The 27127-nt window shown below is 40.5% G+C and overlaps 1 long non-coding RNA gene across 10 annotated transcripts in view; it reads left to right on the plus strand.

The window, feature by feature from the left end:
- The window catches only part of LOC149525196 (uncharacterized), a 158845-nt gene that overhangs the window by 51442 nt on the left and 80276 nt on the right, over nucleotides 1-27127 (plus strand). For 7 of the 10 annotated variants that reach the window (XR_016349281.1, XR_016349278.1, XR_016349282.1 and 4 more), the window contains one exon: nucleotides 2835-2921. The exons of the other annotated variants lie outside the window; for them this stretch is intronic. This is a non-coding gene — a long non-coding RNA (uncharacterized LOC149525196). The remainder of the gene's footprint in view (nucleotides 1-2834; nucleotides 2922-27127) is intronic. 10 annotated transcript variants of the gene reach the window in all.

Consider the following 27127-nt stretch of genomic DNA (forward strand, 5'->3'; position numbering starts at 1 on the left):
ACACACACACACACACACACACACACACACACACACACACACACACGTGAATCCCACCCCAAATTTTGCTGCTATTTTTTGAGGGGGGGGGCATGAGGGTTTCTCAAAAATCAAAAAGGGGGCGTGATGCCGAAAAGTTTGGGAACCACTGTTTTAAAAGATACACAATTACCAGTGACAGGTAGAGCCATGACGTCCACATACCAATGCAAATACTCCCAAAGTTGGGAGTTAAGATTCTACACATAAATGCAGAAGCCAGTTGAGACTGGATCTGGATCTGGATCTAACTCTAAAATCTGAACTACTTCATAGTTGGGAATATTCAGATCTCAGATTTAGGCCTATTTTTAAGTCCCAAATTCTTCTAATGTTTTGTCATGTCAGTGTGAGGCATGAAATGCAAAACTGGTTCAAGGGTTTGTAGTCCTTCTACATGATTAAATGTGCAGATCATAGCTACTATAGTTCCTTCTTTGTCCCTTGGCCCATTGTATCACTCACTTTCCTGTGCTGCTACAATCCTAACAAGGATCTCTTCTGGAAAAGCTTCTTCTGAAAGAAGACTACAGTCTAGACGTAGCCTTGGTGAGACAAGCTTTCATATTTAGCCTGGAAAAGAGGCGATGAAGGGGGAATATGATACCTATCTTCAGATAGTTGAAGGGCTGCCACCAAAATGACAGAGAAAAATTATTCTCTTTCAAGAGAGGACAGGATAAAAGGATTTAAACTACTGCATAACAGATTTAGATTAAATCTCACCAAAAACTTCCTACCTATAAGAACAGTAGGACTATAGAACATCCTTCCTCGTGGGGTTGAGGAAGCTTCTTCACTGGAGGTTTTCAAAATGAGGCTAGATAACCATTTGTCTTGGATGGTTTAGCCATAACAAATCCTGCCTCTTGGCAGAGAGTTGGACTGGATGATCCTTATGGTCCCTTCTAAGGTTCTAAGCCTAAGATTCTGTGATTCTTAGCGTACACAGTCAGCCACTCTGAATATCTATTACTCATGCACTTTCATTTAGTGTACTCTAGAGCAGGTTCAAACTGGTTCAGTGGGACAAATATTTTTCAACAAAAACAACCAGAAAGAAAATACTTTTATTATTAGCAAGCTTTCTATGTGAAAATGCTTGTGACATGACAAGCAGTGATCGGATACATCATGATAATATCTTGCAAATTTCTATCTTCACGTTAAAATAGCTCTTTTTGCAGACAGTTTCATAATGGGTATAATAATTCTTCATATAATGGCAAAAATTAAAATATTTTAATCTGCAAATTCTTAGAGGGCCATAGAACTTGCCTGCAAAATGATGTTATGAAAAGGGATACAGATGCAATCTGATAGCTCCTTTATGAGTCCTCAAAATTAAATTTAGTCAGAGCTTATGCCAACAGATTTCGAGCACAGAGGATGTAACAGATCTCTTCATTTGGCAGCTGCTCTTCATTTACTGCAGCAGTTTCCAAACTGCGATCCATGGATCACAGGTGACCAGAGGAACACTTGATGATCTGTGGAGATCCAGAGGGTCAGATAGTGCTGGCTCTCCTCTTTATTATCAGCATCACACTTGTGGTAAAATCAGCTAAAATACGTGAATACATGTTTTAATTGGAGGCATTGTTGTAGTTGTCACAGGGTGTTATAAAGTCACAAATCTCTATTCAGATGAGGCTCAAGAACCCTGATCTATTGCATTGTCTGAGGCCAGCTTTTAGTACCAATTATTACCAGGTTTGAACCATCACTTTAGGGAAAGATACTTGGGAAACCTGAACCTGATAGAACCTGAATAGTACAGATTTTCAACATCTTCCCATTATATATCCCACCCCTAGATATTATGGTGATATACTTAGTGATGTACTTAGTTTTATAAGGGACAATTTTTTTGTTGATTGATGGATGTGATGCAGCTGCCTTCTATACCGACTATTAGAGCTCTGCAAATCTGCAGATATCCGTTTTATTTCTGTGGGTACCCACGTCTGCGGATGTGGATATCTGTGGCCCATTTTTGCAGATAGAGATGCAGATACAAATTTTATATCCTTGCAGTGGTCTACTGATCATATTAGATTTTACAACTGTTTTCAGTTATGGATGGGAAATTGGGCGGAGTTTCAGATTTTGAGAACCTTTTAACCTCTGTGAATGGGTTGACAGAGTTCCAAAAATCCAAACAGGTCTTTTCTGCAGCAAGTGGGGAGAAGTGAGTGCCACTGCAGGCTGGCTTGCACAGTGTGTGAATCATATATGATCTATGGGTATATATACTGCAAGAACTGTTAACTGCAGTGCAGCTCTTACCATATGTAAGATGTGCAGCCATCTTACAGCATGTTTCCTTCCTCCTCCACCTCCATTGTTCTTTGGTGGCGTGTACCATTGGTGGTACTTCATGTTTACTCCTTACGGGGCACAAAACTGGATAGCATCCAATTTCACCTCCTCATTTTATAACCCAATGTTTGAATGGGCTTGAAGCTAGGTAAAACAAGTTCATGACCCTTCCTTTTTATACCAAAGTGAACTGATCAGGTATGTGGGTTGGTGACGATCACTTTTGAGTAGTTCCATTCTTTTTGAGTAGTTCCATTCTTTTGTTATGGGATGGCTATATCTCACATGATTAGTCATGTGGGGCCTCCTGTGTGGTGTTTTTCAATATATGTGTGGAACCTCACAAAGAGCTGATAGGCAGGGAAGTTATCATTACTGTGATATTACCATGATCTGTGATACTGATATTTTCTAGCATCAAATGTCACCACCCTTTCCGATCATAATCTACTGTTGTCTTGTTGCTTATTCAGATTGCAGGTGGTGTAAGAGAGCTGCTTTTGGCTCATTCCAGATGAGTAAGCTAATTCCCAAAGTGACCAGCAGAATGTGCTGACGTGGTGAGTCTTGACCCTATTATGGAGGTTAATAGACACCCAATGCCAAGAACCAAGATGACAGCTTTTCAAGTTATTGAGTGTAGAGAGAAAAGTTTGCCTGACAGATTGACAACACATAGGTCAATACAATAGCTCCAGTTGAAATGCCAGAAGTGGAATGGTAGATTTTCTAGTTTTCATTTGTCACACCATTTATCACACTCAATGAGGTCCTCCTCTTCCTTGGGATACTGGGTATACTGTGTGTGCATTTTGGAGCAAGATGTGGACTGCTGGTAGTTACTTGATGGGCATGCCTAGTATATGTGACATTAAATAATTTCAAAAGGACGTCAGCGATTTCGGGAAGGCCACTTTGACTTGAACAAGGGAATTTGTCATTCCACTGTCTTCTAGTCAATCTGCAATGACTTGTCATTTCCAGCGGAAGACCACCCAACATAATGACAAATTTGTGTTCTCCATACCCAACAGGCTAAGTCCACTGTGCCTGTTTGGTTACAGTGAAAGGGGGCAGTGATTACTGGCACTTGGCATGACTTTAGGTGGTGTACAGCATTCCTTATTGCATCCAGGGTATGATGAATCAGTACCACAAACTTGGAGTCATCTGGAAGGAGGAGAAGAAATGCAGTGATGGCTGTGGTGAAATCTGTCAGCAGCTTCTTTCCTGGCCTGGTATGCTGCCCAGGAAATATCTTGATCTCCCTTACTACTTGTCTTATTTGTTCAAACCTCCTGTATTCTTGCAGAGCTTGGGTAATCAGTTGGCAGTCAATCTTCGGCTACGTCTAGACTACATGCCTCTGACGACAGAGGCATGTAGTCTAGACGTAGCCTTCATTTCAACATTTGTGGCAGGGATGAGAGTGTTAGCTTTCTTCAAGACGAATGGAAGGATAAATGTGTGAGACTCAAGAAGTGTTCTTCACTGATGCAGAATTCACACTCAGGGATGGAAATTCCATGGACCGCTCCCTCCATGTGGCTACTGGAATGCTGGAAAAGTGACATCCTAGTTGCTATGCTGGAGCTGTACTTGTGGTCTATATTGCCAGATTACCACAAAGTTTTAGAAGACTGATTACAATCTTATCCACCAAGTGTTGATATGCGCTGTTTGCCATGCTTGTAGAATGGCTAATATATGTCATAGGAGATGAACAATCCGAGTTTGAAGAAGGTATTTACTAGTTCATTTTTTCATGACTGTACACAAAGTGTAAAAATGAGGTAGGTTGGGAAAGGCATTGCCAAAGCTTCACTGCAGATTTCTGTTCCTTCACAGCGATGGATGCTGTTGTACTGCAACAGTTGTTCCAAAGTAAGGATAGCTGGATAAACAGATACTTGTTCTGAGTTTTAATGTTTGGACCATCCAATACCATGGACATCAATGTCAATAGTGACTCCGGCATATATGAGTTTGGCATCCTGGGTCAAATGGTCCAATAAACTGTGTTCATTTGAAACATGTCCCTTTGAATAATGTTTATTGTTTGGGGTGGGTGAATTGCTTCTTTGTCACAGCCACACATTTTTTGGAGGGCATGTCCAACATCCTATTTGAAGGCAAAGATCACATCATATCCTTTGTGTGTGCTTGGAGATCTGGAATGTGTGAAATGGGATTTTTAGTTCAGACACTGGTTAGGAATGCATCCAAGACAGTGTCACCCCAAGCTGTTTACTTTTCTTGCACTAGAGACTTGTGAGGTCTGCTAAATTTAAAGACAGGAGACATTCATCCAGTCTTCTTTCTTCAATATATGCTATCAAGTGGGCAGCCATATGGAACAGCTTCTCTGTGTTGCTTTGTTCGGGTTTCTTCTCCCTGGCTTTGTTGTAGAGACACCAAACATCTTGCATGACATTTTTTGCCTCTTGGATTATTAAGTCCCCTGCACTTAGTATTGCAAGCAAACAGTGGCCTTGGAGCTACAGTACACACTTGGCCCTGGTCTACACTAGGGAGTTATTAGCTTGAAATAACAAGCGGAGCTTTCACACTACCAAGCCATGTTCAGGGAGCCTGCCCCAGACCAATTTTGAGGCTCCCCTGTAGTGTGGACATGCTATCTCAAAATAGTTATTTCAAAATACTTTCCTAATGTAGACATGCCCTTGAGGACATGACTTGCAGTGCCACAGGTAAATGGATCTGGCTTGTTTCTTTTTGACCTATGTGAAGCATTAGCCAAGAATAATCTAAAATCCCTCATTACTGTGTACTGTTCCTATTACTCAGTCAGCAGGCAGCATCACACAACAAACTGGTATCTGAAAGGAAAAAAGATTAAATTTTGTCAAGACCACATTGACCATCAAATTTAGCATAAAGTATGTTCCTACACCAATTTTAAGGGCACACTGAAGCAAATCCAAGAATACATCCCTTTATAGTTGGAATATGTTATGTTATTTGCTGATTATTAATATATTTTAAAATGGCTGCCACAGTTAATGCAGCATTAGTTGGTGATGGGCCCTTATCTGAAAATCTTTATTAATCACACCCTCAGTCTGTGGCAAATTTCATGCGTTAGTCATAACATTCATAATTCCATCTCTCTCTTTTTTCCCCCCACAAATCTGATCAGTTTTGCAGTTCCCCATAAACACTAGAGCAGTTATAGGAGAGGGTCGGGTGGGAGGAAGGCTCTGTCCTTCTCCCTCCTCCCTATAAGCTAAGCACTGGGAAATAAGGAGCCAGCTCCTACCATGATGTTCCCTTGCCTGGCTGCTGCTTGAAAAACTTGCCCTGTTCTGTTCAGCAGTCACAATAATGAGCACGGAGCCTCTCTGAGCTGATTTCAAGAGGCTTCCCCTGGCCTCTTGAGTGGTTGATTGAAAAGGTGGAGATCAAGGCATCTGCAGTCAGGAGTAAGTGCTTGAAATTGTTAATCTTCTCATAAACCAGGGCAATGTATTTGCCAAGCCCAAGCATTAATATATCATGTGTCAGATCCCCTCAAAATAATGAGATTGGCTTATGAATTCATAAGATTTTAAATAGTTATAAAGCTTTAATTTTTTAAAATCTCAGTCTGTCAATAAATAATAGCCTGGCCCTCCCTCCTATAATTTCCTTTAACTGAAAATGTAAGTCAATTAAAACAGAAAAAATGCATAAAACCTATAATACTTTGCAACTATGAAATTTAAATAAAAATAGAAAAAATGCTTAAATTACGTATTGATATTATCTGTCAAAATTATAAAAAAGTAAAAATAAAATTCTTCCAACCTTAAGAATAAAACAGTTTGGTTCTTTTATTTACCTTCTGAGGCTCACTATTCAGAGCTTTTATCTGCAATCATGAGAGAAAGAGAGTTTATTTAATCAACTGACCCTGGGAGCTCAGGTTTTAAGAACACACACACGCATGCCAGGGAGCTGCTCTGGCCTGCAGGCAGGGGCTACTCTGGCTGGCCCACAGCAGCCCCACAGGGCTGAAGTAGTCCCGTGCCTGTGGTAGGCAGGGTGCTGCTCTAGCCCACAAGTTAATAGGGGTGCCAGATGGTTTCCCAAAAAATACTGAACACACGTGCTAAAAATTTGTCAAGCAAAAATAAAAAAACCAAACAAACCCCACCACAACTATGCTTGGCACTGAATGGGAACTTTATTATAAACAATCAACAGTCTATATATTTTGACTATATGAACCTCCCAGCGCCAATCGCGGCCCCGCCTCCCCATCCGCTCTCCATGCCCCCACCAGGCTTCCATTGGGCGCCCAGCTGGAAAAGCAGAAAATACTGGACATTGCGCATGTCCAGTATTTTCTGAATTTTTTTACTAGACAGAGGGTGCAAAAAACAGACTGTTCGGTTGAATACCGCACATGTGGCAACCCTACCAGTTAACAGGTTAACCATTCACATCCCTATTAAATATATTTTAAAATCTGACTCCTAATGACTTTCAGTGAAAGCTGGGTTTTAACTCCTTTCAGTTCCTTTTATTCCAGCTGTAAAAGTGAGAAAATAAAAACTAAGTTAAGAGTTTATGAGGAGTTTGAGGAGTTTATGAACTCTACATGAACATAAATGTTTACTAGAGTATGGGTTTCTGATTTGAAATGTGTCAAAAGTGATTGTTTTATTACATTTAAAATATCCTAGGCATACAAACTTAGGCCTTTCTGCTACATGTGGGTGGACCCATGCAGCAATCCAGATCCCTATGTACCTATATAGTATGCAACAACTTATGGCATTTGGGAGATAAGTCTCAATGGTGCTTTTAAGTCACAGACCTTATTTGGGGCAGTACAAAGTTGCACCCTGCAGAGGGATACCAGAAGATCCATATTACACAAATAAATGTGAGTGAATTCAAAAGTTTACAATAAGTCTAAAGTTGGGAGGTGACATGCTGGATTTTTTTTTCAAACGTAAACCTGTATTATAATTAGGGTAGTTTTATTTCAGGATCAGATTGAATCAGTAATAGTGATTACCTAGTACAAGACGTTCTCTTGTGGCTCACTTAAGACTTTCAAAAGTTCCTAAGTTATTTAGAAGCAGAAATTCCATTGAAATAAAAATCACTTTGGTGTTTTTGTAAAGACCACACCAGAAACTTTTGCATGAGTTTAGCTTTATTTTTAAAAAATTGTTGCTTGTCTCCTTGTAAAGAAAACCGTACCAATATAATCCAAATGTAGTGCTATCTTCTGTCTGCAGGTATAAAAAATAACTGAAGCAACATCTCTTTTACAGCTGTGAACAGCCCCCATTCATCTCAATTGAATGTTGTCTCTCCAGCTGAATGACAAATTGACATTTTGAATTATGCTTATTATTTCACTGTTGATCATTTTAACAAATGGCCAGCTGTTCTAAGTCTGCAAAAACTAAATTAGCATCATTTTTTCCTAATCTGACCAATCGGTCTTGTTATGTTGTCATAATCTTCTACTGTTATTTTGGGGCAGTAGTCCCTGAAATATTTGCAGTTTATGTTGTATTTTTGCAGTACTAAAATTACCTTTACAATATTCTGCTTTGTGTTTTTATTTTATTTGTATTAAGTTAGAAAAATGAAAAAACAAGTATGAAAAATAGGCTGATTTTCACAGAACAAAATGTGGAATAACAGATTTGAAAGGGCCAACAAAACCAAAATCTGTTTCTTTTGCTGGTGGCTGAGAATTTCTGACCTTACCAAATGACTGGTTATATTAATGATGGCTCAGCATATTTTACAAGCTAAAATTTAAACTTTCACATTTTTTGGACAAAGCAGAAGTGTCCGTAATTTATGCTTGTTAAATCTGCATAAAACATCGCATTCATTGTGGCCATTTGGAAAAGTATCTTTTTTCTGTAAAATAGAATAGATCACGTACTTGAGACTGTCTTGGCAGAAGATGCTGTACTAGGACTTTATGTCCTAGCTCCGTGAAAAGGTCTCTATTCAGCAAGCTGAAGACTGATCTACGCATATAAACTCAGTTACCCTCCACCATTAGAATCTGGAAATGGTATTTTTGATGTTCTTTCTCTGATGCCCTTGACAATGAGGATTCTTTTTAGCAATGTACAAACACACCTGCCTCAGGTTTTCTGTGGCATAATTTACAACCACAACTACCTGAAATTTGGCTCTGCAAGAGTCAGCATATTCATTTTCTCTGCTCAAACATCCTGTGGGTTTACACTCCTGAGTTTTTTCATTTGAGTCTCACTAAATATAATGCAGTGTCACATCCAGCCATTGACAGCCATGGCTATGGTATAACTTGTATGTAAAATCATAAATTAGGCCATATTCACTCTAAATTGGGCCCACTAGTCACCAAAAACTGAGCTCAGGTTAGTTGGTAAATTTCTTTATCCTTAATTAATCTTTTTGATGAACATGGGCTGTTTTATATTTGTCCTAGCAGACTTACCCAGCATTGCCTGGGTCCTTCAGATCAGAGGGCTGGTGGTGTGGGAGATGCAGGAGTCAGGGAAGGGCCTTTGGGGTGTGGGAGGAAGGAGTGTGCAAGAGTGAGGGCTGGGGGGTGAGGAAGATGCGCAGAGTGGGAGGTCCCGTCTGGCACATCCCTTTTCTAGCACCACAGCCCCTCCCAGCCACCAGAGGCACATTTTTCTCCCGCTCAGCCCCCTCAGCTCTCCCCAACTTCCAGGGGCCCTTTCTCCCCACCCTCCCAGTCTCCCCAGTGGCCTTTTTGTCTCCCTCCAGCTCTTCCGGCTGCCAGGGGCTTTTTTTCTGTCCCCTGTCTGCCCCCGCTCTGGTGCTGTGGTCAAGGGCCTATGGGGAGGTGAGGAAAGGGTTTAGGGTGGGATGGGGGGGCTACTTACTTGTTGTGCTGGCAGGCAAGATGGCGGAGTCCTAGCCCTGCTGACCACTCCCTCAGTGGACACCTCTCTCCTCATGGCTTGTTGCCCCCAGTGGCCACTCTCATTTCACATTCCTTGGAACAGCAGCCCCTCCCTTTGCATATTATGGAAAACTGTGCCTTTCCTGGGGCTTCCGGTTGTCCTGGCACAATCAAAACCCGGTCTTGCTTTAAGGTAGGATAAGAGGAAGCTGCATACCAAATTTGGTGATCTTAGCTCTTATTGTTTAGGAGGCATCCTTGAACAAACAAACTCCTAGACAGACACTCTAAAATATCTATATATAGATTAAATCCCCAAACGAATATATTTGCCTTGATTTAGCATTCTCTGAAACATCTCAGTAAGCATCTTCTTAATAGGCTGATTTATTTTTTAAATAATTAACCTCCATGACACTCTAAGTAGCACCCTAAAGCCCTTAGAGTCACCACTGTCATATGATTATGCAATGCAGGACTTCTGAAGTGTCATTTTAAAAGTCTTGATCTATTGAGTCTTAATATCTTGTTTGAGTTGTATGTACTGTCAATGTATAGGAGGTTATGAGGTATTGCTAAATGTGTTACTAAGGGTGCGTCTACACAGCACCCTAAACTTGAAATAAGATAAGCAATTTATGTAGCGCAAATTGTGTATCTTATTTTGAAATTTGGTGCTTCTACACCAAATTTCAAAATAAAGTGCTATTTTGAGCCATCCTTTAGCCCTCGTGCAACGAGGTTTACCGGGATGGTGAAATAGTGTGCCTGTTATTTCGAAAAATATTTTGAAATAATGGGTGGCTTGTGTAGACGCGGGGTAGCTATTTCGGGATACCTCTGGTATCCCAAAATAGCTGTGCAGTGTAGACATACCCTAAAATATGTTGTGAGGTTGGGAGACATCCACAGATGGCCTTTCAATAGCAACAAAGGAGCAACTATCACTGACCAGACAGGTGTTGATGGCCCCTCAAGCACTCCCCAGGGAATGCATGCATGCAATGAGGGCTGCCTTATCTTCCACATCAGCAAGGATCTTTCTAGCAGCTGGAAGAAAGTATAAAAGAGGGACAGAAGTCAACATGGTTTCTGTAAAGGGAAATCCTGTTTTACTAATCTATTAGAGTTTTTTGAAGGGGTTAACAAGCATGCGGATAAGGGGGATCCAGTAGATATAGTATACTTGGATTTTCAGAAAGCCTTGACAAGGTCCCTCACCAAAGGCTCTTGTGTAAATTACATGGCCATGGGATAAGAGGGAAGGTCCTTTCTTGGACTGCGAACTGGTTAAAAGACAGGAAACAAAGGGTAGGAATAAATGGTAAATTTTCAGATTGGAGAGGGATAACTAGTGGTGTACCCCAAGGGTCAGTCCTGGGACCAATCCTTTTCAACTTATTCATAAATGATCTGGAGAAAGGGGTAAGCAGTGAGGTAGCAAAGTTTGCAGGTGATACCAAACTGTTTAGGATAGTCAAGACAGAAGCACACTGTGAGGGACTCCAAGAAGATCTCACCAAACTCAGTGATTGGGCAGCAAAATGGCAAATGAAATTTAATGTGGATAAGTGTAAAGTAATGCACATTGGGAAAAATAACCCCAACTATATGTACAGTATGATGGGGGCTAATTTGGCTACGAGAAATCAGGAAAGGGATCTTGGAGTTATCGTGGACAGTTCTCTGAAAACTTCCACGCAGTGTGCAGCGGCAGTCAAAAAGGCAAATAGATTGCTAGGAATTATTAGGAAAGGGATAGAAAATAAGACCCAGAATATCTTACTGCCCCTGTATAAAACTATGGTACGCCCACATCTTGAATACTGTGTACAGATGTGGTCTCCTCACCTCAAAAAAGATATTTTGGCCTTGGAAAGGGTTCAGAAAAGGGCAACTAAAATGATTAGGGGTTTGGAGCGGGTCCCATATGAGGAGAGGTTAAAGCGACTGGGACTTTTCAGTTTAGAAAAGAGGAGACTGAGGGGGGATAGGATAGAGGTCTATAAAATCATGAGTGGTGTGGAGAGGGCCGATAAAGAAATGTTATTTATTAGTTCCCTAAATAGAAGAACTAGAGGACACCAAATGAAATTAATGGGTAGCAGATTTAAAAGGAATAAAAGAAAGTTCTTCTTCACACAGTGTGTAGTCAACCTGTGGAACTCCTTGCCAGAGGAGGCTGTGAAGGCTAGGACTATAATAGAGTTTAAAGAGAAGCTGGATAATTTCATGGAGGTTAGGTCCATAAAAGGCTATTAGCCAAAGGATAAAATGGTGTCCTTGGCCTCTGTTTGTCAGAGGCTGGAGAGAGATGGCAGGAGACAAATCGCTCGATCATTGTCTTCGGTCCACCCTCTCTGGGGCACTTGGTGCTGGCCACTGTCGGTAGACAGGATTCTGGGCTAGAAGGACCTTTGGTCTGACCCAGTACGGCCGTTCTTATGTTCTTATGACAGGGACATCATCACTTGGCATCCCTCATTCTCCATTTCAACACCTGGATGATTGCCAGACTTTGAACTGGAGAAATTGGTCCCAGGCTGAGAAGGGAATCCACCTATTGTATTTAGGACAGTGAGCTGCCTGTAACATCTATTAGGGTCAGAGGTTGCTTCATTCACATTTTGCTTAGAATTTAGACTGATAATTTAGTTTTGTTTCTTATGTAATCAGCGTTGCTCTCTATGCCTGCTATTTATAATCACTTAAATATAGCTTTCTGTAGTGTAGATAATGAAGTTGTTTTTATATTTTACCTAAAATAGAATATTTTTCATTGATGCGCTTGGGGAATCTCGGGTCACATTACAAAGGCTGGTGCCTGTCCACTTTCCTTTGACAAAGTGCCCAACTCACTAGTGAGCTTGCACCATCCCAGGAAGTAAGACAGTTGTTTCTGGAGGGCAAAGTTGGTGGCTGGGGTGAATTAACTGGTGCCTCTCTGTATGACTGGTAAGTGGCTCAAGGAGAATTCATGCAGTTTAGATGGGTTTGGGGTTCCACATGCTGATGGTTGAGTGATCACAATGCCTGATGGGTTGTTACTGGCAATTGTGTGAGAGCGCAGGCAGGTTGTTAAAGGAGAACAGCAGTTAACAGTTTCAGGTAGTGTCCTGGGGATCTTGTCACAACCTATCCAAGAGGCCCTAGCACCAAATTAATTACACTGAAATCCTAGCAGCATTAAACTAATAATTTCAGCAGGAACTCAGCCAGACACCTACAGAAATTCCTCATCCTTTCATCATTATAGGAAGCATTCCTCTGCTGGTTATGTCCTGTCTAAATTGAAGGATATTAATTTTGTTCTGAACATATTACGTTGCACATATTATTTGTGGGTTGGTAGATGGAAAAATATATAAACAACAATGGAACTCAGTATGATTTTTGCTTACCTGATGAAGGCTAATAACACAATCGACCATAAATGTGGTTCACAAGATCTAGGAACAAGGACAGCATAAAGAAAAGACACACAACTTCCATCAATAATGTTAATGAAAAAAGGACAGAGGCATGGGAGTTTTGACTGGGTACATACAGGATTAAATCCCAAGTGTTGCCAATATTAACAAACCTACATCAGAAGTAAAACATTCAGGTCACCTTACAATGGTTCATAGCCAACACCAACTTTACTGCCTTTGCAGTTACTATCAATTATAAAGAGAGAACTAAAAGTGTTAGTCTAACATTAAAATAGTGAAAAAGTTTCACTAGCTGTGTTAGTCTGTAACAGGAAAAACTTAAAAAACAACAAATAGTCTTGCAGCACTTTAGGGTACATCTACACTGCAACACTATTTTGAAATAACTAGTGTTATTCCAAAATAACTTAGTCCGCATCTATACAGCAAGCAGTTATTTTGAAATAGCGTCAAAATACTGTCAAGCTGGAAGACTTCTTACTCCAAATCCTGTAACCCTCATTGTGCAAAGAATAAGGGAAGTCGGAGGAAGAGTGCTTTATTTCGAAATAAGTGCTTTGTAGATGCTCCCTGTTTCAAAATAAGGTATTTCAAAATAAGATACGCAATTGACATAGTTCAATTTGTGTAGCTTATTTTGAGTTAAGCCCTGCAGTGTAGATGTACCCTTACAAGCTAACAAAAAATGTAGATGGCCTCATGAGTGGGCACAACCCACTTCTTCAGATGAAATTTCACTAACATAGTGAAATAGGAAAAACTTAATAAACAAAGAATAGTCTAGTAGCACCTTAAAGACTTACAAAAGATGTAGATGATGATATGAGTTTCGTGGGTACAACCCACTTCTTCAGATGACTGGAGTATTAAAAGTCCAAATCCAAGAATAAATAAGGGAAGGCGGCGAGGGAAGGGTGGGGAGACAAGGGGCGGGAGGAGAAAGTAGTGAATTAGATTGTTCAAGTTACAAGAGGCTGTACCCATTGTTTGGTTGGTTGGTTAACGCATTAGTATGTGTAAGGTAGTGTGTGAGCCAGCCAATATCTTTATTCATTCCTCTCTGAGGGTACGTCTAAACGGCACTTTATTTTTGAAAGAGGATATGGAAATTATGTGGGAATTTGCATATCTTCTTCTGATCTCACTTTCGAAAGTGGGTTTTCAAAAGTGAAAGTAGTCTGGACGCGTTTTTTTCGGACCCCCTCCCTTTTTCAAAAAAAACGCTCTTCCTTAAAAAAAACAAGGTTTATGCGGTTTTTCGAAATAGGGTTTTTTTCCAAAAAACCCCGCATCCAGACTACTTTCACTTTCGAAAGATCCGCTTTTGAAAGTGAGATCAGAAGAAGATATGCAAAGTCCTGCGGAATTTGCATATCCTCTTTCAAAAATATAGCATAGTCTAGACATGGCCTGATAGGAATCAAACTTGTAAATGAAATTAAGTTCCAACCCTTCCCTGTGAATTTGACTTGTGGAATTGGTCTGAAACAACAGGGCTGTGTCTACACTGGGCCACTTATTCCGGAAAATCAGCTGCTTTTCCGGAATAAGCTGCGAGCTGTCTACACTGGCCCTTGAATTTCCGGAAAAGCAACGATGCTCTACTGTACAAAATCAGCCGCTATTCCGGAAAAACTATTCTGCTCCCGCTCGGGCATAAGTCCTTATTCCGGAACACTGTTCCGGAAAAGGGCCAGTGTAGACAGCCCAGTAGTCTTTTCCGGAAAAAAGCCCCAATCGCGAAAATGGCGATCGGGGCTCTTTTCCGGAAAAGTGTGTCTACATTGGCCACAGACGCTTTTCTGGAAAAAGGGCTTTTCCGGAAAAGCAGCCTGCCAATGTAGATGCTCCTTTTCCGGAAAAACTGAAAACGGAATAGTATTCTGTTTTAAGTATTTCTGGAAATTCATGCCAGTGTAGACACAGCCCAGGTGACTGATATCCATTAATGAGTGCCCGGGAAGGTTAAAGTGTTCTCCAACAGGTTTATGTGTGTTGCCTTTTCAGATATCTGATTTGTGTCCATTAATTCTTTCCCATAGAGACTGTCCAGTTTGGCAAATATATATGGCAGTGGGGCACTGCTGGCATTGATGGCATAGATCACATTAGTGGATGTGGAGTTAAATGAGTCCCTGATGTAGTGGCTGATGTGGTTTGTTCCAGTGATGAAATCGCTTGTGTAGCTGTGTGGACAGAGTTGGCACTGGGGCTGATTGCAGAGGTGAGTTCCTAGGTGATTATCGTGGAGGTGTGTTGCGTGGTTACTGGAAAGAATTTGTTAGATGTTAGGAGGTTGTCTATAGGTGAGAATTGGCCTTTCCCCCAAGGCTTGTGAAAGTGAGGGGTCATTTTCCAGGATAGGCTGTAGATTGTTGATAATGTATTGAAGGGGTTTAAGTTGTGGGCTGTAGGTGATGACAAGTGGAATTCTGTTGTTTTCTCTTCTTGGCCTGTCTTGAATCGTCCATGTCTAGGGTTGCCAGGTGTCCGGTACTTTCGCCTCCTGTCTGGTAAAACAATTGAGAGAATACTGGGCACCTAAAATGTCCAGTACTTTCTGATTTTTTTCCTGGACAGGAAACAAAAATCCCAGGCTGTCCGGCTCAATACGGAGGCAGCTTGGCAACCCTAGTGCTTACCGGGTTCCGCAGGGGAGCTGTCCAGCCCCGCGCACGGAGGCAAGATGGCGGGTGGCCACTGGCAGCCTGTTAGGGCCAAAAAGCCTCACCACGTGTTTCTTAAAGGGGCCACACTGTTTTTGTTTTATTTTTGCTAACAACTCTCGGGGCCCTTTTGTTGTTGTTGTTGTTGGGTATTTTTTCTGAAATCATCTGGCAACCCTATACCATGTCTGAGTACTCTTCTGTCTCTGTCAATCTGTTTTTTCACTTCTCTGGACGGGTATTTCAGTTTTAAAAATGCTCTCTATATATCCTGTAGGTGTTTGTCTCTGTGGGATTGGAGCAAATCTGGTTGTATCTTAAGGCTTGGCTGTAAACAATAGATTGGGAAATATGTCTTGGATGGAAGCTAGAAGCATGAAGTGTAATGAAAAAGGTAATTGTTGCAGGTTAGAATCCCATGTGAAATGAAAGTGCCATCAAGAGGCTTTATAGTTGCTTGGTATGTGTTCATATAGTTAGTACTGTATTTCTTTGATTACAAATTATAATGGCTTATTACAGACTAAACAAAAAACAAACACACTCATACGCCATCCCACAAAAAGTCAGTAGCAATAGCCTGTGAATAATAGTATCTTTAATAGCTATTCCTTGCTGGAATGGGCAGGTGAAACCTTGAAATAAGGATTCACCTGGATCACCTGGATCGATCCGTCTTCAGCTGTCATTAAGACTGCGCCGATCACAACACTTTCACCATTTTTCTCGCACTCTTGCCTTTCTTCTCCACATTAGTCCAAAATGTTTAACAATGTCATCTTCCCATCTTCTTGGAGGCCGACTGAGTGGTCTTTTCTGTTCTCACGGGTACCACTCAGCAATAATTGCAGTCCACATATTGTCCGTGAGCCGTGCTGTGTGGCCTGCCCATCGCATTTTGTTGTGTCTGCTTTCCATGATAATATCTTTCACTTTGCTGTGTTCTCTGATCATTTCATTTGGAATACGATCTAAAAGGGAAATTCTCAACATAGCTTGCTCCATTGCCCTTTCAGCTACCAATAGTCGCTGCTCTTCTCTCTTCGTCAGTGCCCACATTTCGCTGCCATACAACATGGCTGGCAGCACTGTTGAATTGAAGATATATGTACGTGTGGTCTTATTCACTTTTCCTTTGAGGACATCCTTGATGGAATTGAATGCACACCATCCTGCCTGAATCCTTTGCGAGAGTTCTCCGTTCAGATACAAGGATTGCTTGTTCAAATAAGTTATATTTCTTTTCCTTTTGTATTAATTTTATTTTATTGTAGCTATCAAAATTATTGTTAATTCTCTTGCATCTTATCAGACTTGTCATCTAAAATAATGATTTTTCTTTATTTAAAATAATTTGTTGGCAACAGCTATCATTTGTGCTTCAATTCACAACAGTTAAGTATTGTTAAGAATACAGATGGTTCTATTCTCAAATAGTTTTCCTGGTTTGTAAGTGATTTTATATAAGCTAAAAGAAAAACTAATGGAATGTATTTTTTCACATGCAGTTTACACAAAGGGCAGCAACATTTCTAAATATTCCCATTTGAGGCCCCATGCTGCAATGGGATGCAGATGAGCAGACTCCTGAGCTTGTGTGGAGCTCTCACCCATATTGTTCCACTTTAGGACTGACTTCTTCATAATCACTTTTTGCCTACTGTAAGAATTTTTAATTGAAAGCATCATGGATGATTCAGTTATGGCTTGAAATATTGTAATTGACATTCAATAAATTAGAGTGGAGCTTTGCACACTAACTGGCTTTCTTCTAATTAGCATGTGTTGTGCCTAATTCTGCATCCTTAAACACCAATATGAAGTCAATGTGTGTTTCGAATACATAAAAAAGGTAGGATCAAATCTTCTGTAATTTGTGTAACAAAATTAAGTTTCTCCCTAAACATACCCCAGTTCTCAAACAAGGTTTAGTAATGTTTACTATGTTTTCATTCTCTTTACCCTCAGTGTATTTTAACAATTTATTTGTACACTGTGATGCAGTATAATTGAAACTAAACTGCAGTTGTCAAAATAATTAAATACAAATTATTAACAGTAACAATAAGCTAATCCAGCAATATAGTTCATATTTCATTAAATGCAAGTATGGATATTCAAAGTTACCGCACTGACATTCCCCCTTTCATATATTTGTACATGATGCTAATTATATGCCTTAATATATCTGTGCAATATAGGTGGATTATGGGGTACTGCATAAGGCCAGGAATGATAACTTTGAATTTCCTGACTTTGTGTTTTCAAATCTCAAGGTTAACCTTGTATTAACATTAACTTTTGCCTTTGATTTACTTTAAAGAAAAACAAAGATGCTGGTGATTGCCCAGTCAAATAAATACTCTTGAATCCACTTTAGTATGCTATATTTTCCCACTTTTTACTGTGTCCTGAACAAAAATGTGAAATTGAAATCAGGCTTGCTGGGGGCTAAATTTATTAAGGTTGGCAAAGTACACGTTTGAGTTTGAAGATACTGATTATGGAATTATGTTCAAATATGTCAATAAGCGCCAAAAAGACATATCAAATGTCCCTCCAAATATTCATTCGGTAATAAAGACAAAAAGGAGAAATTCCAGCCCAAAGGTGAATTTCTGGAGAAAGGCATAAGTGCCTGAAAACAAGAGTTTAAAATGATAGCATCAGCCTGACAATAACCAGGGTACTTTTAGAGTGATGTTGTTTAGGTTAATTCTAATGCTTGCATAATCGTCAAAATTGATTCAGATTTATTTCCCCCCTTTCCCAAGTTCCATTTCTATCACTGGTCTACTCTCTCCACCTGTCCCCTGGGATCATGTCCTACTCTCCTCTCTCCTTTCCAGTTTTCTTCCCTATCTCTGTCTTCCCCTTTTGGTCCCCTCTCTCCTTCCAGTTCTCCCTTGTCCTTTAGAACGGTGCATGTGTGAAGTATACGGTATGTAAGATCTGAGCCTTTGCAGGGTGACCTGGTGGCATCTATAGATGTTTTGCTACCCTCCATATGGGCAGGTGGGTGGGCAGGCTTGCAGTGGGCACCTCCTACGGTCCAAGCATGGTGCTTCCCCCATGTGGCGTGGGTGAGTTCTAACATTTCTAACAGGGAGTTGCCAAAGCTGTAAGGAGTCTGTGGAGGGGTGCGTGGGATGAGGGCAGGAGTAGCCCTTCTGCCCGGCCTGCCACAAGCCACTCCCATTGTTTGGAGGGAGACTCCCATTTGGAAGACGATCATTGTCAGTGGGTGGGGAGGGGGGCGTAGGTCCGTGAGGGATGCAGGTGAGTTCCCTTCACCTCCCCACTGCCGGAGGCAGCAGCCCCTGCTCCCACCCAGCAGGCTGGAGGAAGAGGCGCGCGGGAGGACCCCGGGCTCTGCTCAGGCGCACTCGCTGCGCTCTGGGGGCTGGGAGGGCGTGCGGAGCCAGTCCCTGCTCAGTGCGGGGATGGGAGTCCCCCCCCCCGGCTCTAGCGCTGTTAGCAGGGGCTGCACCACAGCCCACACCCAAGCGGGGACTCTCCGGCCGCCGCAGGAAAAAGCCCAGGACACGGTAGGGGAGGGAGGCACGGAGCCGGCCGGCGCAGCGTAAGTGGTTCCAGGGATTGTCTGCGCGTTTTGTGTGGATGCGCACGGGGTGCATAGGCATGTGCGTTCCTCTCTGGGCGCTTATGGCTGTCTGCACGCGCAATCGTGTATGTGCGTAGCTGTGTTTGAGTGCGCCTCTGTGTAGGGGTGTGAATGTGCGTGCGGTGTCTTCATATATGTCTGCGGATACGCGGTGCGCAGTGTGTGTCTGTGGGGGCCTGTACAAATGTATGTGGCTATTTAAAAAATGAGCAGCTTCATGAAATGCAACTGTATTCACCTTGTGTTTTCATTATATATGAGTATTTCTGAGAAGTGTGCGCAGCACAGTTGAACTAAACTTGTTAAATAATTCAGTCGAGTCGATCTACTGCAAACTAACCCAGCTTAATGTTATCAGAGAACGAATTGTGTTCTGATCATTTCTGAGCAAAACAAGAAATTAAATGCCCCCAAATGTATATTTGTATTACATATTTTTAAAAAATTGAACACATTTTATCTGTATCTGTTCCAAACATATTTCCATATCCAAATAATGCAGTGGTTAACTAGAATTCTTGGATAAGAAACACAACCAAAGTCCTATTCTTTTCTTCATTCTGCTTCTTAACCACAGATCATTTTCAGATATATCTGTCTTTCTATATCAATTGAGTTATTTTTCTCCCCTTGCCTTTTTTGTGGGTAGTGCTTTTTGTGGCTATATCTACCATCCCGCTAAAAATGGTTTACAAAGCCAGCAACTAAGACAGTTGTGTTTATTAGAATTTACTCAGATCTCTTCTACCCTTACACCACTGTTGAGGGGAAATAGGACAATTAGCCAGATGAATATTTTAGTCTTAAGTATAGAGACTTTTGGATGTGAGGGTGTTGTGAATACAGACTACAGCGTTACTATACAATTAGCCTTTATGATAGAGAATGCACTACCTCTGTACAGAAGTAGCAGTGTTTGCGAGAAGAACACAGTAGTGGGTTTTTTTTCAGGTTCACAACTAACAGTTTGCTAAATGAATGAGAATAGTTTAATCTTCTTGACAGCTGCTTTCTTATTGTTAATCCTGGCTTGATCTTTGTAGGTCTTATCATAAAGGTGACACAAACAAGAACAGAACCGCCTTCAGAATTCCACACAAGTGTTGCTACTACTGATCATTCATGATTATTGGCATATGTATAATCCTTAGTGCCATAAGTGATATTAAGTCCATTTTTCTCCCCAGTGAATGGCAGGGATGTGAACAACTAGTCGACTATCTGATAAGCAAATGCTTATCGGATAGTTGACACACTAGTCAACTAGTCGCTTCCTCCCCCCCCCCCGCTCCTTGCTGCCTATATCAGAAAGAGGCAACAAGGAGGGGGAAGAGAAAGGGGTGCTTCAAAGCTGTTTTCAAAGTACACTTTAGGGCGATACTACCAGCACTTCAATTATTGTAGTTTAACCACAAATTTAGGAGCAACATTGTGCATTCTGAAACACAATCCCATTAGTGAACCTTATCTGCGACCTAAAGAGATGAACTCCAGAAATGAAAGTGAAGTTTAGTCACCAATCACCATGTCTAAGATCTAATGCTGATCTCTCAGGTGAACCTGTCAACAAGGGGCAGAATATGTCTTCAATCCTGCAAAAGAAACTCTACCCTGAAAAAGCTTCCAAGAAACCTCAGCAGATAAATTAAAAGGACACTGAAACTAAATGAGTAAGGTTAATAACAATGAGCCCTACCAATGATATTTATAAAAAAGGCAAAATTGTGAAAAAGTTTGAAAGAAATTTTGTTAACAATACTGGCTTTGATGTCTGAATTACAGTGATACAGTAATGTTTTAAGACAGCAAAGGGGAGAGGAGTTTTAAAAAACCCATATTTGAGAGCCTGGTCTTGAGTTCAAATGACAGTTTTGTTCGAGTAATGAGTGCACCATTGGACACAGAAAGAAAAAGTAAAGAAATAACACAAAGGAAAGATTCTTTAAATAATTTGGTCTTAAAAGATTATTGTTTTCAGGAGTGATAAATCCATTATGTAACCACTGTAAAATCTCAAGAATTCACTTATGTAGGCCTTTATATGTCCTTTTATAATTGTTTTGAACAGTCATAAATAACGATCTTTTAGATCATTGAAGCAACTTAATTTTAAAACAAAATAAAATATTCCCCTACCCTGGCTGGAGTAAGCATGCTTAATTGTTGGGTACAGAGTGCAAATGTGTCCGAGACACTAGGGAATATCTTAATGTGTGATGCTTATTTATCCCAAGAGTAATGGTAATGTTGAATTGTGAAGCTTGAAATACTCAACTATTTGAATTTATTTTTCTCCATAGACATGAGTAACTTCACTCTTAAAAAACTTGGTGGACTCTAACTTCACTGAACCTGTTACAAAATTAAATTACCTTCTTAAATTATAAGGATGGGTCGGATTTTCAAAAATATAGACACCTACAGATGCAGGCAGCTAGGCACCTGGTAGGATTTTCAGATGTGCCTAAGCAGGTCTAGGCCTCACTCTGGCACTTAACCTGTGTAGGTGCTTTTGAAAATCCCAGTAGGCACCTCTCTGCAGATGCTGTATGGTTTGATTTTTTTTAACAATTCAATAAAAGCATACCAATATTTTAATTAATGAAAAGAAAAAATAAAATAAGTATGAGGCCAACCTATGAAAAATAGAATAGCAAAAGATTGAGAAGATAACACAAAATTCGTAAGTCTCAGAGGGGTAGCTGTGTTAGTATGTAACTGAAAAAACTTAAAAAACAACGATGGCAACATGAGCTTTCGTGGGCACAACCCACTTCTTGTGCCCTGCAATGTTTTCTTGGCACATTTAGAGTACCACAGCAGAGCAGCACCATTGACAGTACACAAGACTGGTCCTCAGCTAGAATTTTACTTTTGACTGTGCTACTGACTTGCTATGTCTTCAGACAAGTAGTTTATGTCTCTGCACCTCAGTTTCCTCATCCACAGCAGGGAATGATAATACCTACCCTCCTTTGTAAAGTGCTTTGAGATGATGTCAGAAAAGTGCCCATGTAGCAGCGGAGTATTAGCGTACCATATGAAAATTACATAATCAATAGTTGCTCTTGCTTAGGTTGACTGAATTTTGTTGTTATAAACAAAACAAAGTTTTATGCCTCCGTGGGTATGTTGTACAGGTTGAATCTCTCTAGTCCGGCATCCTCAGGACCTGACTGGTGCCAAACCAGAGAATTTGTCAGACCAGGAGAGGTCAATATTGTCTACCAGCATTATGAACACTTCCCCTGCTTACTGGGCTCATAGAAGACATTTAGGGGTAAATTAGAGCTAAATAATGGCACAAAACACTAAGAGCCAGGACTGGTGGTTGTAAACAAACTTTATGGGACTGCAGGAGACTTGGCCACATCGTCTAACTTAAACCATGCTGGATCGCAAATGTTGCCGGACGAGAGGATGGTGGACTAAAGAGGTTCAACCTGTAGTTAAATTAGTGTTATTTACTTTCTAAAAGCAAAGGCCAGTCTTGCTCTGGACATTGGTCAGGCCTCTATACTCTTCTCAGCAGAGCCATAGTGCTGGTAAGATATCACCATAACAATGAAACATGGTAATGTTTACCAGGCATCTGATTCAAAGTCTACTCTGTTCCCAGGACTTTCCAGTCTTCCTGATTCCTATAAGGTCTGATACAAAGCCCACTGAAGTAAATAGGACTTATAACTTAATTGGTTTTAGGATCAGGTTCCTAGTGAGTCTAGGGCTGTGAGTCTGCTTTCCAAATTCTTCATGATCTGTCTACACAACGGTACTAGTTCAATGATAGACACTTTTAGTTTTGTTTGGAAATTTTCGTTGAGCAAATATAATATTTATTCAGTCTCAGGCTGCTTGGCAGGCAATATAATTTGTCCTAGTTTAATGTCGGTATTAAATCTTTTATAGAAGTCTGATTGTTGCCTTCTGGATAGCACCAACATTTCATAAGAAAAAAGGCATGGAAGCAAATAAGGTAATTTTTGTCCACTATTGAACATCCTGCTGTGTTGTAACTAAATGCCATTTTCAGAAAGGTTGCAGTCACTATAGAGACACACTATTCTCCCATTATAAAGTGGTCCTTTGTGAAAAGCATTTTTCTTTATAGGGAGTCGCACAAAACTACAGGTGAATTAAAATAGCTGAAATAATAATGGGTGTGTTGCTCCTCTGAATGCTTGAAGTATAGATTTACTTTTTATTTTAGCTTTTTCTGGAGTTTCTTGCTCTGGCTCTGACTAGCAGTGTGAACATGTACAAGTCACCATGACATAGATTTGTAGAAGGGTCCTCTAATTTTGACGGTCTAACTTTGGACACTCAGAGTGTATTATTTAGAGATGCTGAGTATCTGCAGTGTGGATGGAGCTGTATATTTTTAGCACCTATAAAAATCAGATGCTTGATATCTAAAGCTAGGCACCCAAAAATGAAACATGCAAAATTACAAATTGCTTTTGAAAATGTTGCTATTAACATTTTTATGCCTTATTATTACCTTCTTGTGAGGTTTTATTGATTAATGTTTCTAAATGCCTTGAGAACTTCACCTATAAAATGCTATATAAGTGAAATATCGTTATTTTAGCTAAAGATCTTAAATTGTAGTTATCTGACTAATCATATAGTTGATACTGTTTGTATTGGCTACATGATTAGTTAATAAGGGATGCTCTGAAAAGCCGTAGTGGGTGTGGTAAGTCCAGAAGCCAGCTTGAGCTGGTTCTGGGAGCCACCTGTGCTGTGGCTTTGCATTTTAAATATAATAAGAACTGCGGGGCAGAGGTGCAGTGACCCAGAGCAGTACCAGCTGGGACTGCTCGGTCCCAGCTCGTGCTGAGTCCAGGGGCTGCTGTTTGTAGTGGCCAGCCCGGGCTGCTATGGACAAGGGCTGTTTGACGGCAGCAGCCCCTGTCTGTGGGGGGTGGGACAGCTCCCTGCTAGGACCGCAGGCTCTGTTAGAGGCAGCAGAGTGGGAGCAGGCAGCACTACAGATGGTGCTAAGGGGAACTGGCCTTTAAGAGGCAGCGGGGGACGGGAGAAGCGAGTAGTCGATACTCCACTTGACTGTCTGATAAGCCATCTATCTGGTAGTTGACTAGTTGAGTACTCACTAACATCCCTAATTTTAACACAACTGAAATGCCCCCCCCACCCCCCCCCCCCACACACACATACAGGGCCTCCAGGGCTGAGCAGTTCAGTACCAGGTCTGGCGCACACATCCCTGCGCAGGGGGCGACCACTCTGCGGGTGAGGGGGGCAGTCCCTTAGCAGAGAAGGCTATGGGGGGAAAGGCAGGAGACCAGGGAGGCTTACCTGCAGGCTGCAGCCTCAAGAGAGCCGGCAGGAGGCAGAGAGCCGCGCGAACACGGTCTGGAAGGCTTCAGAGGAGCATGGGGCAGCCACACAGCCGGCTGGAGAAAAGCGGTGCTTTGAAGTGGGAAAGCCCCACTTCTCTCCAGCCACCAGTTGCGCAGCTACCTAGTGCTCCTCCAAGCCTTCTAGCCCGTGTTTATGCTGCCAGCCTCCATCTGACAGTTTTCCATCTTATTAAAAAAACCCTGAAGGACTGAATAGAGGACATTCATCAAAAAGTATGGGCAAGGAAACATCTCCATTATCTGATCACTTGCTGAGTTGTGGGGATACCATGACGACTGCAAACATTGAACAAGTGGACTCTAAGTGGCACTGGAACTAGAAAATATTGGTAATTTTGTTGAAGTAAGGGAAGAAACCTACCTTGAAGACAATGTTTTATGACCAAAACCTATTTCATTTGATATGATAGAATATTTCTTAGTAAATGAACTGAAAAACACAGGTAATATGGAAAATTTGAGGGAAAAGTATGAGAAAGCAATTTAGAGGTCTTCATGAGTCCCATTTTATGAAGATGAAGAAAAATGGGCTCACAGAAATGAGAAATTGGTTGATTTTTTTTTTTTTTTTTTTGGAAACCACTAAGGCAGCCTACTGTTATGTTTGCAAACTATTCCCTGATAATAGTAAAGGAAAACAAACATTTGTCGATGGGCACTCTAATTGGAGAAATGTTGCAAGACATATTGCTGATCATGAAACTTCCAAAACTCATATTAATGCTATGTTTAAGTGTGTTCAAAGATGTAAATTATCTGGAAAAACTGATTCTGCATTATTGGCTTAGTTTGAAAAGGACTGTTCTTATTGGAAGAAAGTGCTGAGATGCGTTGTTGCAACGGTGAAACTTCTGTCTTCTTTTAAACAACCTCTGAAAGGATATGAGGAGTCATCAGTGTCAAATTGAAAAGGTAATTTTTTAACCTGCCTTGAGTATTTTAGTGAATTTGACAATTTTTTCAGTGAACATTTAAAAAATGATCTGTATTGTGGCTCAAGCAAGACCAGCTTTTTAATGCACCAAACCTACAATGAATTCGTTACTATAATGGCAGAGCAGCTCAGAAACCAATTCAATGATGATGTAAAGGATGCCAAGCACTATTCCATAATACTCAATACAACACCAGATGTGAGTCATATAGACCAATTAGTATTAAAATATATGATTGGCAATAGTGAAATTGTAGAGTGATTTCTTTGTTTTGTCCCATTAAAATCCCACACTTCTGAAAGTCTAGAGACAACAGTTTTGGAAATCATTGCAAATTTAGGTTTAGACATAAAAAATTGTTGTGGGCAGAGCTTTGATAACATCACAAATACGGCAGGAAAATATTAAGGTCTACTGGCAAGACTGAACAATACAAATCCCTCTGCTTTATTCATGCCATGTTCCAGTCATTCCTTAAATTTGATCTGCAGTGCTGCAGCCTCATCTTATAAGGGAGCTCCATATTTTTTTGACTTCGTTCAAAACACATATGCTTTTTTTTGGTTTCCACACATTGGTGGAATATGCTACAGTCATGCTTTGAGCAGGCAAATGAAAAACATTTGACAGTCGAAAGAATTTTGTGACACCTGGTGGTCTGCTCGTGCAGATGATGTTTTGGCTTAGAAAATGAGCTGTGATGTTAGAAAGAGAACCTTATTAGGCATAGCCACATCAAATTTGAAAAACCATGTGCAAAAACTGAAGCAAAATCCTTAGCAGAAAAGTTTGAAAAGCATGTTACTGCTGTTTTTACTATTTTGTGGAACTGTTTACTTCAAAGAATTAATGCCATCAGCAAATCACTGCAAAAAGTGGATACAAATTAATTGAATGCTGCACAATTATTAGCCTGAGGAACAATTTTTGTCATGGAAGTTTGAAATGACTATAGGTTCGTGGAAGCAGAGGCATTAACATTAACAGCAAAAATAGGTTCCTCTGACATATCTGATGAGAAGCATAAAAAAACCAGGAAGTTATTTTTCTGTGAAACAAGAGACAATGAAATCATTTTAAAAGAGAAAGAGAAGATCATTGTTGAGATCGTCAGTGTTGTTTGTGACACAATAATAGTGCAATTATAGAGTAAGGTGAATCTTTAAAGAAAATTTGATTTATTTTGCATGTCTTTTGACAGAAGTATGGATGAAGATGCTAAAGGCCAGTACAGTAAGAAATTCAATGAATTCTCCTGAGAGGACAGAGACACACATCTTTTTGAAGATGAAGTGAAACATTTCATTCATTTTACCTCATTCATGTGAGGTCTGTGCTTCATCATCACCAGTTGATTTGTATAGACTTGTACATGATGGTTTGTGGCAACCTTTCCAAATGTAGAAACCATCCTGAAATTATTTTTAATTATACCTGTCACAAATGTTTCTGGTGATCGTTCTTTTTCTGCATTGAAACGAGTTAAAGTTATTTGCGAAATACGAGTCAGGAACAGCAATATTGACAATTGAAAGTGCCTCTTTACAAAATATTATTTACGATAACTTAATTGATGATTTTGTAAAGAAAAAATGTGGAAAGAAAGCTATGTACATTTTACACATTTTTTCACATTAGCTTAATGCAAATACAAGCTTTCATCTAGACCTGAAGTTCTCAAACTGTGCTCTGAAAACTTCATTCAGGTGGACTGAGGAAAGGTTATGATGTTTTTTTTTAAATAAACCACTCTTATCCAAAGTACTTTACAGTAGTTAGCTCATGGCACAAACAATTTTTGGAAAGATCATTAAGTGGTCT

The sequence above is a fragment of the Pelodiscus sinensis genome, chromosome 3 (genome assembly GCF_052426305.1).
Source record: "Pelodiscus sinensis isolate ZL-2025 chromosome 3, ASM5242630v1, whole genome shotgun sequence".
NCBI classification, from domain to species: Eukaryota; Metazoa; Chordata; order Testudines; family Trionychidae; genus Pelodiscus; species Pelodiscus sinensis.